At 49.2% G+C, this 14602-nt stretch overlaps 1 protein-coding gene across 2 annotated transcripts in view; it reads left to right on the top strand.

Moving 5' to 3' along the window:
* SLC24A3 (solute carrier family 24 member 3) overlaps positions 1 to 14602 on the top strand; it is a 467486-nt gene that overhangs the window by 343628 nt on the left and 109256 nt on the right. The window lies entirely within an intron of this gene.

The following is a 14602-nucleotide window of genomic DNA, read 5'->3' on the forward strand; positions in this document are numbered from 1 at the left end:
AGAATCTCGGAAGTCTTCGCAGAGGGAGAAAAATGATGTTTGGGGAAGAACATGAGCCTGGGGATCAGACTGGCCTGGGTTTGAATCCTTACTCTGCCATTTGCTGACTGTGGAGCCTTAGAGAAGTTACTTAACCTCTCTAAGCCTCAGTTTTCTCGTCTGTAGGATGGGTACAAGGGCATCTACCTCCTAGTATCGCTGTAAGGATGAAACATAACATGTTCAGCATCAAGCAACACCTGGCCCACACGGTAAATGCTCAGTAAAAGTTAGACACCATGATCAGCTCTCAGAAGAATAAGGTTCCCCGGGGTCCCTGCCACTAGATTCCACCCTAGGTCACTGCAATAATTTGACCTAGCCGTTGACAGAACTTTTTAATGAAATAGTGGAACAGCCACAGGATGCCTGGTGAGGAGGGACAGGAAAGTCAGGGAGAAGGTCATCTAAATGAGAATCAGGAGGAGGAGGAGTTGGTAGAAGAACGACCTCAGAGGACTGGTCCTTGCCTCTGTGTTTTCTGATCAGTGGGAGGCAAACAAAAATCTGTGAGACACAGGCACTGCCTTACCTATTGAGAAGCCTTCCCGGGCAGTGGTGTTGGTGCAGAGGAACGTAACAGTGAACGATGGATATGGGGAATTGAGTTGATTAATAAATCTAGTCGTGGGTCTCACTTAGCAGTGTTATTTACATTGCTCCACACTTTCATTTGCTGGGAGAATTACCAGTGAGTGCCTGTGGGCCTCTCTCTAATGTATCCCGGCGTGAAGGGCTGCTTGTGACCAAGTCTGCTGCCCATCTGAAATTAAAGTAATAAAGCCATAAGGTTTGAGTTCCTGTCTCAATTAGGATTTTGATTAATTCGATGTAATTAAATGTCTGCTGTATTTGCAGTTTGCAAACATAGCCAGTGCTTTGGTGTTCGCCCTAAGGTACTTTGGGGGGTTTTATGGGACAAGAAGGAAATTGCTTCTTAGAAAGTGGCTTCTAGAGAAATTCTTGGCATCCCGCCAAGACATTTACAGGGCTGTGGTCCTGCAAGGTTTCTTTATTTAAGAGCAAAAAATAATAACAAAGAGAGAACCCCAAGCTCTGGAGGCAACCTGCTAATGTATCTCAGGGATTGTATTGAAAGAACTTCATGCCAGTTTTGCAAAACAACGTACTTATGAATTTAAACCTACCATTCAGAGTGTATTAACTTTAAAAGCATAACCGCAGACAGACAGTAAATAGTTTAACTGAATCCCAGATACCGGACTTTCATATTCCAGTTATTACAGGCTGTCATGAGCCCCCTTGTCAGTTCTCCTGGATCCTAGAAACGTGCCTGATGTTCTTTGGTGAGGTTCACCTAATTTTGGCTGGGTTTGCCTTTGAATGGAAACCTGCCTTGGATTGGGTTTCCCCAGAAGAGAATCTAAGCCACAAGTTCAAGTTCAAGTAGTTTAAGCTAAAAGGTGATCCCAGGACAGACCAGCCAGGAAGTTGGGGAGTGAGATAAGGAAGAAAAAGCAGCCGAGGAAAGTGTGTTCCCAGCAAGTCCCCAGTGTGGGCAACTGGTTTGACTGTTTCTGGGGGGACTGGGAGATGGTGTAGAACACGGCCTCCAAGTTATCTCACCCAAGGGGGAGGGAGCAGGGGTGTTTATCCACCAGCCTCCCCCATCGTTACCCAAGGACTGCCTTTGAGGGATGTGAATTCCCCAATGTTCCAATTTTCTGGGCATAGGCAGGATGGACTTTGGGGTCCAGAGAAAACCCCTAAGCAAAGGGACATGTGAGGCTGGCTGTTGGAAGGACCTGAAATGGTAAAGGTGGGGAGATATGAGTGAGGTCCATAAAGCATGGCTACAAACTCAAAACTCAGCCTTCAAACATAAACCGTCTGGTGGGTCTCATCTCCAGCTCCCTGTGAGAAGACAAGCCTCAGTGCCAGGCTGCCTCCCAAGAGCTCAGGGCCAGGATAGCTTGCACGTAGGGAGATCCCTTCATGTTCAAAATAACAGCTGCCATTCTAGGTACTTTTGCTTCCACTTGGGATGCAGTAGACCTGAGCTCCCATGGGAGCACAAAGAGAAATCTGGATAATGTAAAAATCACCCTTCTATATGGGTATCAAGGAACAGTGGAGACAAGAAAGGCTGGATGAACTGATTTCCAGAGAGAGGAGCCCATTGTACGTGAGCTGTGAGCTCTGGTGGGTCTGGATGCAGGGGAGCAGCAGGACCCAGAACTTCACTGGGTGGAGACAGGTCAGCCGAGCATCATTAAGGGTGGAGAGAGGTCGGATGCGCTGGAGTCTGAAAGACGATCCAGGACAATAACGCTTTGATCCACCCACCCCAGATCTGTTGAGAAAAAAAAAAAAAATGGAAGTGAATGCAGGGCCGACGAACAGAAAGACATCATTCCATCCGCCCCATCTCCCACCTTCTCCTGAGACCTGAAATTGAGGCACCCAAAGGGAATTGGGAATTTGGAATGCCAGACCAAACCCTGGTAAGAACTGTGAAACTGGCCCTTCCGTAGGAAGCTGGATGCCATTGGGCTGAGCCGAGGTGAGCTGACATTTGAACCCAGGCTGACATGTGAATAATCACCTCCTCGTTTTAGTCGACAGAAGAGAGAAGAGCTGGACATTTCCAGAGGGAAAAGAACCAGTGTTATGTTATTCTTCAGTTCTCACTCTTCCATACATAATTTCCAGGATACAACAATAAATTACAGGACCTGTGAAGAGGCAGGAACAAACTTATAACCAAGGGAGAACAGCAACAGAAGTAAACCACAGATGATCCAGATACAAGAATTGGCAGAAACGAAATTAAACTGTCTACCATCTATCTTAAATAGGGAAAGGTGGGAAGACTTAGTGAGGATGGGTAATTTCAGCAGAGAAATGGAAAAAATAAGAAAAACCAGATAGATGCTATATATGTTAAAAAATAATAAGTTACTATTTATTGAGTTTCACCAAACTGCAGGCACCACACTAGGTGCTTTATAAATATTTGTAGAAATACACCCCCTGACTTTTAAGATAGTATTGTCCTCATTTACAGACAGGGAATTGAGTATCTGGGGGCAGAGGGCTACCATGAAGTAATTTAGCCTGGATTTGAGCCCACATCTGCTGACTATAAAATCCATTCTCTTTCCACATGGGAAACTTATGACTTAAAAACCTCCAGATGTTATTATTGGGTTCTTATAATTATCCCTTAGCTCGTGTGTGTTCCTTAGAAATATTGAGTGTAGGAACTCGGGACAAAACGAAGAATAGACATGTCAGCACGATGGTGGTGACCCAAGCTGGGCAATTGGAAGCGCTCAGCCCTACAAGTGCTCAGGTAGAAGCTCCTCTTGTAGTCAGATGGCATTGTCCTCTGCTGGGCTTACACTTCCACCAAACAGATGAGGGATTCAGGCTAAGAAACACAGTGAGAGGTCCACAGACCACACCAGTTACCTGTACACCTTGGTTCCTGGCTTATTGTTCCCCAGACAAAACCAACAAACACATCACCTGTCAAGTTCCAGTTCTGAGAAGCATCCAGTTTCCCCAAGAGACCAGGGACTGAGGACAGGCGAGGCTGAACACCTCACCCCACTAGTTGCCAAACCTAAAAATAGGAGCTGGAGGCCTGCCACCGCCACGAGAGGGGGTGGTGGGGAAGGCACAAGGAAGAGAATGAGTGATCTGTGGAGAAAGGAAGGGGGCAGGTGCAGGTGGAGGCACCTGCTGGTGCCTCCTCACCTGGGAGGCAGGATGCTATAATATTTGATCCGGTGAGGAACCGGAGAGGAGAATTTGTGATGCAGGAGTAGACCAAGGCCAGGGTCAGGTCCAGCTGGTGCAGTCACTGGATTCTCCCACATTCCAGAAAAAGAGAGTTTCTCCCAGTGTCATCTGTACGCCGCCTGCCTCAGGAGGACCTTGTTGAAAGCAGATCCCCTGCCCTAGTCCAGACCAACTGAATCAGAAGAGCACCTGTACCTGCTTGAACCCCATCTGCAGGCTTAGCTCTGCTCAATTCTCAGACCAAGCTTGACCTTGGGCAAGAGGCAGCCCTCCTTGGGCAGTTGGCCCAGGCAGCATAAATGGTCCCCTCTTGATGCCCCCATCCTATGAATGGCTGTCTGCCTGAGGCCGTCTCCCTCACTGTTCCCTGGTGTCTTTTCCCTGGCCGGTCCCCCACAAGGCCAGGTCCTGACAGAGCCCCACACCTGATCATTCCCTGATATATGCTGTTGTTCCTGGCCCAGGGTTCCTTTAAGGTCACCCACAGCTCTGTGGGGCTCCATCTCGATGGCCTCTGCATCCTCATCCCAGATCTCTGCGCTCGCTTTGACTTTGGCTCACAGTACTTTTTCCTGGTTTGTCCTACTTCCTTGAAATGATCTCTGGAGATAAGATCCCACATCTAGATTAGGTAAGAGGTTTTTGGTTTCAGGTAACAAAAAAATCCCCGAATCTAACTTGTCCTCTTAAATGATGGAAATTTATTAGTGTCTGAAAAATACAGAAGAAAATGGACATCAGGCATGGTTTGATCAAGACTCCAGCACCATTTTCTGTGATTCTCTTGTCACTAACCTCCTCTGTTCCCTTCCTCATACATGTTTTCCTTCATGGCGCAAAAGGAGGGGGCGGGGCTGTAGCAGTTTCAGGCCTCATATTTCACACTGACCAGGAAGGAGGAGAATATCTCCCCACCCTTCATCCCTCACCTGGCATCATCAAACAAAAATCTGACTGGGCCAACTCAGGCCACCTGACCATCCCTGAAACAGTCACTGTGGCACGGGAACTAGAGTTACCCAGTTGGCTTAGATCACTCAAGAACCACCCACCCATTTCCTCCTTCTCCCCAGAGGTAAGGATATGATTGGTTCCACCTCAGTTATATAGCTTTTGGTCCCTGGTTATCATAGAAAGCAGATAAATGACTACAGAACAAAGCCTGTGCAGTATCATGTGCTGCCTCACTGGCTGTGTTCCTCACTGGCTGGTGTAACATAAATGATCAAATACATATAGATCCGTCACAGGTCGTTGTGTGGACATATGCTTTAATTTCTTTGGGGTAAATAATGCAGGAGTGGGATTGCTGGGTCATATGGTGAGTATGTTTATAAGAAACCACCAACAGTTTTTCAAAGTGGCTAAAGCCCTTTTGTATTCCCACCGAAAATATGTGTATTCCAGCCGCTCTGCATCATGATCAGCACTTGGTATTATCAAGTTGTTTTAATTTTAACCATTCTAGTGGAGCATGCGTGGCACCTCGTTGTGGTTTTAACTTGCATTTCCCTGATGAGTCATGATGTTGACCATCTTTTCATGCGCTTACTTGCCATGCATATATTTTGTTTGGCAAGAGTCTGTTCAAATCTTTTCCCATTTTTAAGGGGAGTTTTCACCCTCTCATTCTGTGGTCCAGCAGTGTCTGTACCATGACACTCAACTACCCTTCTGAGACATTCTATCCAATTCATTTCCACCTCCAAATCAGCAAAGACTAGGGCTGTTACAAATGCTTTAAAGTGATCGTGGCAATGTTTTGTTAGTTTTGTTGGATGCATTTGGGTTTGCAAGAGAGGTCCTCTGAAATGGCGCCCTTCAGTTGTGTGGGAGAAAATGGAGAGGTCATTTCCCTTTCGTCCCGCAAAGGGTGTAGCAGTAACGAGACCTGAGATGCATCCTTCCAGAACATGAGGAGGACAGCAGGAGTCTCTGTGGCTGGGGATGAACCTTCCTTCCATGTAATTAAGTCTCACGTTGCTCCTCGAAAATGAGCGAAGGGGATAGAGTTTCAGGTCACCGTCTAGATCCTTGGAGATGCTGCCCTCGGTGCTGGTGAGGGTTTTTGATGTACAAGGAGCCCAGAACCTTACAGCCGTCCCAGCTGAGCGCCACTCCAAGAGGAAAGTCCATCTTTAGGGCACAAATGTCATTTTCTTGTCATGATCATGCCCAGGCAGACGCCACACCCCCAATGCTGCCTCTGGTTATAGCCAGACCCCCACCCCACGAACAGCTGAACCGGGGGCTGAAGAGGGAGTGGAGCGGGGATAGAAGCCTATCTGGCTGGCGGGTGCTTGTTTTTAATTGTTTCTCTTTAACAAGCATCCCTAGTCGTCAGTCTGGCACTATTCTCACAACTTTATACATATCAACCCCTTTGGTCCTCACAAGAACTCTCTGAGGAGGACAGTGTTTTTACAAAAGAGGAAACTGAGGCTCTGAGAGGCCAAGTAAACTGCCAGTCGTAGAACCGTTAAGTTGGGAGGCTTTTAGGGCTGTAGGGTTCCTAAAAGCACAGCAATGGGAAGATCCCCCTCCAGACCAGCTCCGCCAGTAGATCTGGACCAGAGGTCTCCTACGTTAAGCTCCCTCCATACCACGGCCATCCTCCCCATTCACAGCTCAGCACCTTCCCATCCCAGTAAAACCCGCCTCGCCAAGGAAGCAGAAGGGCGTGACCCGGTGAAAAGGGGAAGGTGGGCCATCAAATGCCTCCTTCACCCCAAGGTAGCATGTGTGGCATCTGCTGAACTTCCGTTCTGGTGGGTCTGGCATCTTGGGCCCCACAATCCACCCCTGAGCTCCCTGAAACTTCCAGGTGACCCCAGGCACCCCCAGCCTGGGCACAGAGACCAACCGCCCCAGCACACATGCCCTTAATTCACAGGCAGAGCCTGCAGAACTAGGGAAGGTGAAGAATTCCAATCAGGGCCTTCTAACTCCATCCCAGGTGGAAAGTCACTGGGAAGCTTCCAAAATAGAAGGGACCAGATTTTAGCAAGTGGTGACTGTGCATGTGCAGAGGTTGAGGAAGGCTGCTGCGTCTCTTCCCATAGCCCGGTGTCCCCCGGAGTCCCCATCTCCCCTCCTGCCACCCCACCCTCACAGGGCACTGCAGGGGCCATGACAGAACAGACCACGTTTCACGCTTTGGGTACGACCGGCCCCTGAGGCCTGTGGCTATCCAGTACCTAGAATCACAAGCCTGTTTTTGCATAATAATATTAAATCAAGGTGGTTTGTTTCTTCATGTCGTCATCTGTGAATTTAAACCCATGGTAGTAATCCATGGATCGTGTTCTGGGGGAAATGTTTATTGTACTTCTTCTTTGGGCAGTAAGTCTATTCATTGATTCAACAAATGTTTTCTGAAAGCCTGCTGTGTACCAGGCACTGTTCTAGGTCCTGGTGAGACACCAGTGAAGAAAGGACAGAGTTGGAGCAGGCTGTGGGTTGTTGAATATCCAACAGGAATGATGGATGGGTGAATGAGTGGGTGGATGGGTGGATGAGTGGATGGGTAGGTAGATGGGTGGGTGGGTGGATGGTTGGATGGCTGGGTGGGTGGATGGATGGAGAGAGGGATAGAGTCTGAGATAGTGGGATAGTGAATAGGGAGAGGGTATATGTGTCCGGGGGTGGTCAGTGCTGTGAAGAAAAATTTTAAAAAAGTAAGGATTATAGAGGGTGGGTGGGAAGAGAGATATTGATTTATAAAGGATTTCCAGGGAAGGTATCTCTGCGAGCGTTGATAGTGTAATGGAGTGAGAAAATACTACTAAATTCCACTCCATAAAGAAAATGGCACCAAATAAAATTAAATTATTTTTGAAAGACTCTGGTTCCAGCCACTGTTTCAAACATCTGAGTTCCTCTTTGAGCAGAGGAAACCGGCCGGCCAAGCAGATAGACTGCCATTGCCCCTGGGATGCTGTAAAAGGCTGGTGGGCTAACCGCACAGGCTAGAGAGAGGAAAGAGCAATGCCAAGGGCAGCAGGAAGAGGTGTGTGCACCGACCACCCCCAGCCGCCGGCAATGGTGGGATGCGTGAGGAGGCTGCAGAAGTGAGGGAGATAATCGCGGCACCAGGCCGTGAACTCCCTGAGAGCTCAGCCTGCCTCCACCGGCTCCCACTCTGTCTGCAGTGCCGAGAGCATTGCCCGCATATGGGGAGCACACGGTCAATCTTTGATGCGTTTACTAAGTGATGCGATACCCTTGATACCAGAGAAGGGGAGGGTTGTTGTCTGGATCAGAGAGAGAGTTCACGGTGCCCCACAGCTGGACACAAACACTCCCAGGAGCTATTTGACCAGTGCCTGGGGCCTTAGAAGATGTGTGGGTGCATGTCACAACTTGCCATCAGGTGCCCCAAAGACCAGGTGGATTGAAACAGTGGATTGAAACAGAACTTGAGACACAGTCTTGAAACAGATCGATTGGGGACACAGACGAAGAGTGTGGAAACCAATAAATGATCACATAATAGTATGAAGAAGAGACCTTGAAGGAAAGGCATTCGGCAATGGGATGGGGGAACTGCAGGGGAAGGGGAGGGGCAGCTTTAGGGAGGTGGTCAGGGAAAGTGTCGCAAAGGAACCCCAAATCACGAAGGCTGTACCGTATGGAGACCTGGGAAAGAGAGTTCCAGGTGGAAGGACTAGTTGGGTGTTCAGACAGGAACAAGCACGGTGTGTTTGAGGGTCAGAGAAAAGGCCAGCTTGGAGCCTAGTGAAGAAGGGGGAAGGGGTGTGGCTGGGCGAGAGCTCTGGCAGGGACAGATCATGGTGGGCGTTCGGGTGCTGTGGGAAGCTGTCGGAGGGCTCTAAGCTGTAGAGCAACATTAACTGATTTATCGTCTGGGAAAGTTCGCTCCAACTACTCAGTGGAGAAAGGAACCCAATGGTGACAAGATGGTAGCGGGGAAACCAGTGGTGAGGCGTGAGTTGAAATCTGGGCAGTAAATATAAGAAGTGGTTGCTGGATTTAGAATATTTTTGGAGGCGACACCAAGAGGATTTGCTGGTGGATTGGAAATGGGGGTGATCGAATGAAATAAATCAGGGAAGATTCTGGGATTTTTGTCCTGAGCGAAATACATGGGTCCTGACTCTACAAATGCGAACAAACTGGTCATGAGAAATTTGGAGAGTTCGTTTACAGAGAATAGACAGCCCTTTATCTAACATATTCTGAAGGCTCCCGTGGTGTGTCAGATCCAGAAACATGGTAGGGTCACTGAAACACACTGAGATTGTTTTCAATTGAAAGTTTGGTTGGCCATCGGTTACTCACTGGCCACTTGGCTGGGTGGCTTCTGTCACCAAGAGCCTGGCTCAGCCTTACCGAGCAGCCCCCCAGCTCTCTCCTGTTGGTGTCACTTGTGGGGAAGGACCTCATTAGCTCCTTCCAGGATCCCAGACACAGGGATACCTGAGTTCTGGACAGCACTGCCCGTCTCCTGCCAACCAGCCTTTGTGAATTTACAGTTGGCACCTAGGAGCTCGTAGTTGTGATTTTGCATATGGTAAAGCCGGATCAGAACAGTTGAAATCCACGGCAGGTAACCTGGTGTGTCTTGACCCATCATAATCTCCATGGCCCCCTTCCCCCACCCCTCCCCCCGCCCAACCTCGGTCCAGATAAAGCAGGGATATGTCATCAGATCACACTAGGCTGCGGTACCGTATGGGGTTGTCCAGGCTCTCTGAGTTCCTGACGAGCCATAGCACTACCCGCGAATTCATCAGGCAATAGGAACTCGGAGAAGCAGGGGAGGTGACCAAGGAAAATTTTGTTCTTTTGTTTTTGGGGGCTTTTAAAAAATATAACAAAATACTTTTCTGGTCCTTTCTTTTTTATTCTGGCCAATCTCAATTCATTTATGTGAAGTAAGAATTTATTCCCTCCTCAACCTGAATCTCCAAGAGAAAGAAACAATAGTCATTAACCTTTCCAGATAGTGTGCGGACCATCCGGGGTAACAGGTGAGCTCATGTACCAAACGTCTGGCTTTTACAGGCAAAGTGAGATGGAGCGGCGGCGGTGGGCCTGGGGCTCTCGCTCCCCTGACTCAACCCCAGGGGACGCTCTTTCCATGGCAACGAGGGGAACTCTTCCTTTCTTGTAGTGGGAATACATGAGTGCCACTCCCCCGGAGACGGGAAACAAAACAGCCTCGTTGGCTTTATTTGTTTGTGATTATTTTTCCAAGATCAAGCTATGGCTACAGTTGTTAGAATTAGGGTACTCAATATGGTAGCCAGCAGCTGGGAGATTCAAGGGCTAGGTCAGCCGTCAGATAACATTAGACCCTTGGCTTTAATCATTTTAAGATCTTGGTCATCATACTGTAAACCTTATTTCTTACCCCTCTTGCTCTACCTTTGGTCACTGCAACATGCAGCTTCTAAAAACAGGTATCCCAGCATCCCATGGCATCTTTGCTTCCTCCCCCCCCTTTTTTTTTTAACAATATACAACTTTCTTCTGCCCCCTCTCTATTTTTCTATTTACTTTTATTTTAAAGTAAAGACAGTTTTCAGATTAATAGCTAATCTTTATTGGGATCTCAGCTGAGTTGATACAAGATTATATGTATTAACTTGTTTTAATTAACTTTAATTAACTTGTGTTAATACTTATATCTACCATGGTGTAGATACTGGTTTTCTTCATTTTATAGACGAGAAAACAGAGCCCAGACAGGGAGGTGGGGGAACTTGCCCCAGACCACACAGCCAGGAATAGGAGAGTTGGAACTCAGAACCAGGCAGGCTTGTTCTAGAATTTGTGTCCTTAATCTCTATGGGACTCTGTAAACCAGCAGAGCAAAACAATGCAGAGCACCGCCTCCCCAGCTCCCATGGAAGGTCATAGAACTTGTCTCATGATTGGAGGAAGAGGGTGTCCTAGATTGTCAGACACCTCTTCTGTCTGGTCTAGAGGTACAGGGCATGTCCAGGGCATCCTTGAAACTTTTTGTTTTAGAACCTGTTACAGAAAGTGCTGAGACGGGTGACCCGGGGGAGCGTGGGTATTTTCACGTGAGAAACAAGAGGATGTCTCCCTTTGGAAACTGAGACTCTTTTCTGAACGACGTTTATACGTGCCCTGATTATGGAGGGTCCTGGATGTGGCGGAGGACTAGATGGATTTTAAGGCTCTTTCTATCATCAGCTTCTAAAACCAACCCAGCCCCGTGAGCTTCCCTAGCATGAAGCGGCGGAGGGCGAGCCCTCCATTGTCCCATGTTGGCTGGCATTGCCCTGAGAGATGTGTCCAGCCCGCCCTGCCCTAGTTCTCCATTCTCTCTTTATTAAGGGAATCAACTCTGTTTCAGGGACGAGGAGGAAAGATTGAGGGGACAGCTAGATGGGTTTTCACTCATGTAAGGGAGGCAAAGGTCAGGCATGTCCCCGGTGAAGTGTTTGCTTTCCTTTTTGGCGTCTCTTGCACTGCCTCTAAGGCCCCCGTGAGCCTTCCTGAGAGAAAGCCTCAGTGCCTTCCCCACAAAGCTGTGAACAGAGCGGGGACAGGAACTCTGTTGCTCTTACCTCAGCGGTGGGTCACCTTCCGCCCTCTCCTCTCTGCCTCTCCCTGCCCCCGGCTCCAATCTCCAGCCCCCGCCAGCTCCACCTGGACAGACGCCAAGTGTAATTTAGAAGGAAAAGAGGCCTTACAAATAATCAGGTCTCTGGCCCCAGTTGGTCCAGGGCTGGGGCTAAGTTCACCTCCTCCCAATCCTGGGCTGAAATTCTGTGGGGTTTTGGTCTGTGTGTTCCTGGCCACCACGCAGCATCTGCCCACGGACTGGCCAGGCTGCTCAGCGGGGGATGATGGTTTGTGCAGACTTTTTACTTCTCCAACTTCAGGGTCCCTGATGTCTCTCTGTTTCCAAAGAAAGGAAGAGTGTGGAAGCGGGGTCCATAGTGGATATTTCTGAGGTCGTTTGCAGGCTTTTGGTGCTCATGTATCAAGCAAGCTCCATCAGAGATGGAATCAATAGACTCCATAAATAGTTCAAAATGACTTCGTATCTGTGACCAAATCCTTTGGGGGTCTGAACACCTGTTTGCCCAGTAGGTTGGCTGTTGTCAAACCACTTAGCTGTTGTTTGAGAGGAGGAAGTCCTTGAGCCATCAGAAGAAAGAAGTTTCCTGGAGCTTGCAGAGTTTGGGTCCACGTTTTCCCTTCCGTTCTTTTTTTAGTTTTTTATTCATTAAATTGCTTGTTTGTTTTGGAACCAAGGGTTCTGGCACGGCCTTGGAGCCATGCGTGCATACGATCCGAAAAAACGGCTGTGATGGGCTTCCCTGGTGGCGCAGTGGTTGAGAGTCTGCCTGCTGATGCATGGGACACGGGTTCGTGCCCCGGTCTGGGAAGATCCCACATGCCGCGGAGCGGCTGGGCCCGTGAGCCATGGCCGCTGAGCCTGCGCGTCTGGAGCCTGCGCTCCGCAACGGGAGAAGCCACAACTGTGAGAGGCCCGCGTACCGCAAAAAAACAAAAAACAAAACAAAAAAAACTGCTGTACTGCTGTGACTTCCTGGGGTGCCGGCTCCAGCTTCCTCGGTGCCCTGTCCGCAGAGCCTGGTGCAGAGAGAAACATCCAGCCTTTGCCTCTGTCATTTCTGGGTCTGCACTGAACCCCATCGCTCCAGGTCTGTATAAGGGTTTCCAAGGAAGGCCTGGGACTCCAGTGGCTGTTATTCTTTGAAGGGCAGCAGAGGTCTTTACAAGCCCCGACAGCACCAACGTGGTCTAGTGATTTACTCCATCAATGCGTATTTCCTGAGTGGTAGTTCCAGCGTTTGGGGAGGTGATGGTGGCAGCACAGGGCCCTGAGTTCTCCTGGTGACTATAGTCTAGTGGAGGGAAGACCGATGGTAAACAAGGACAAGGACCCAATACATCAGCAAGGTAATTTCAGACAGAAGTAGTCTGACGATAGTAAAATAGGGTAACGTTAGTGACCAGCAGGGAGCGAGGGGGCTGCAGTGGAGCCACGGCAGATGGTACAAGGCCACGCTGGGGCTGAGACCTGACTGGTATGAGGGAGGAGCCACGTGATGATCTAGAACATTCCAGGCAGGTGAGGGGAAAGCCAGTGCTGCTGGAGAGCAGGGGCCCGGGGGGAAGGAAGACCTAGGGGCCAGGCGGGCCTGGCATGGGCTCCTGAGACCTGGTGAAGGGTTTGCTTGCGATCAGGACCGTGTTCTAGGGAAATAATTAGGGGCACTTTCCCTGGGGAGACGTCACAGACAGCGGAAAGGAATCGGAAATTCGGGTGATACCCGAGATCTCTCCAGGTGTTAGATGCCATGTGCGGACCTTGCTAACATCACCCAGGTGTGAGTCTCCACCACAGCCGTGGATGCTGGGGGCAGTGGAGGAGGGTTGGCTCAAAATCCCCAGTTGCTGGCTCTGAGGAATTGCTTCCCCCGACGTTCCTCTCCCCGCCATCCCTCGCGAGCTCCGTGACCTCCATTCAGTGCCCCTCCCACCCCCTCAGCCTCTGTTCCATTCCTGAAAGATGTTGAATACATTAACCTTGGCCGTCTTCTCCTCACTGTCTTAGTCCCAGTCTTATCCGCTTTTCCTTCGAATTCTCAGCCTTACCATTTTCCTGGTGAGCATCTTGATCAGCTGGTCCCCGGCTCTAGTGATTGCCTCCCCAACTCGGGGGCCCGTTCTCCTCCACTCCCTCGCCCGCATCAGAACACTTGGTCTGAACAAGGTTTATGGTATTTCCAGGTTCAAGAGTTAAATCGGGAAGTCCAGTTTGGGTGCAGAAATATTGGAATTTGGTTGGGCCGTCAGGAGGTTTATTACCAACAGCAGGTTGGGATATTTGTCCACGGGGGGGGGCACTTTGTTGGTCCACCTTCCACGGTTAAGTAGCCACCTCTTCTGAGTTGTAATTTGTCAGATTTCTGTTAAAGCTGTGCTTCCTCTGCTTCCCAGACTCTGTCCATGGTGCCTAAGCTGAGTGTCCCCCAGAGTAGAGTTGCCCCAAATCCTACTGCAAGGGGGCAGCCTTTATTGAGAACAAGGCACTGCTCATGCATTTCTTTATTTATTCCTTGTAGTAACATCAGGGTAAATTTAGTCCAGTTTGGAAATGAAGACATTTGACAAAGGTGGTAGGCAGTCCCCAAGATGGTGTTCCATTGACCCCAGGCTCCTGGTGTTCAGGCCTTTCGGTTCCCTTCCCACACTGAACAGAGATCATCCATGTAGCCAGTAGTGTATTGTGGAAAAGGCAGTGTGTGTCATCTGAGCTGGGCCGTAAAACTATGGCACTAGAGCTTCTGCATCCCTTTCTCTCTTGGGCCACTTGCCATGTTGTGAGGACACTCAGGCAAGCCTGTGGAGAGGTCTACCTGGAGAGAAACTGAGCCTCCTGCCAATGGCACAAACTTACCTGCCGTGAGACTGAGCTACCGTAGAAGCAGCTCTTCCAGCTCCTGTGAGACCGTGAGCCAGAACAACCCCGCTTCCAAATTCCAAACGCTCACAAACTCTGTGAGATAATGTTTATTGTGTTAAGTTGCTAAATTGCGGGGTAATTTGTTACACAGCAGTGGGTAACTAATACAGTAAAAGTTACCCCCATTTGACAAATGACAAAGCAGACATCAGGGATTTCCAGCAAATGACAGTGCAAGGAGTCATGCCCACATCCGTTTCACGGACAAATCCATGCTCTTACCTCCCTGCATAGCTGCCTGTGGCATCAGACTTTAGACAGGCAAGCAGTATCAGGAAAAAGCAACAGACCTCATTG

This window comes from Kogia breviceps, chromosome 14, assembly GCF_026419965.1.
Source record: "Kogia breviceps isolate mKogBre1 chromosome 14, mKogBre1 haplotype 1, whole genome shotgun sequence".
Lineage (NCBI taxonomy): Eukaryota > Metazoa > Chordata > Mammalia > Artiodactyla > Physeteridae > Kogia > Kogia breviceps.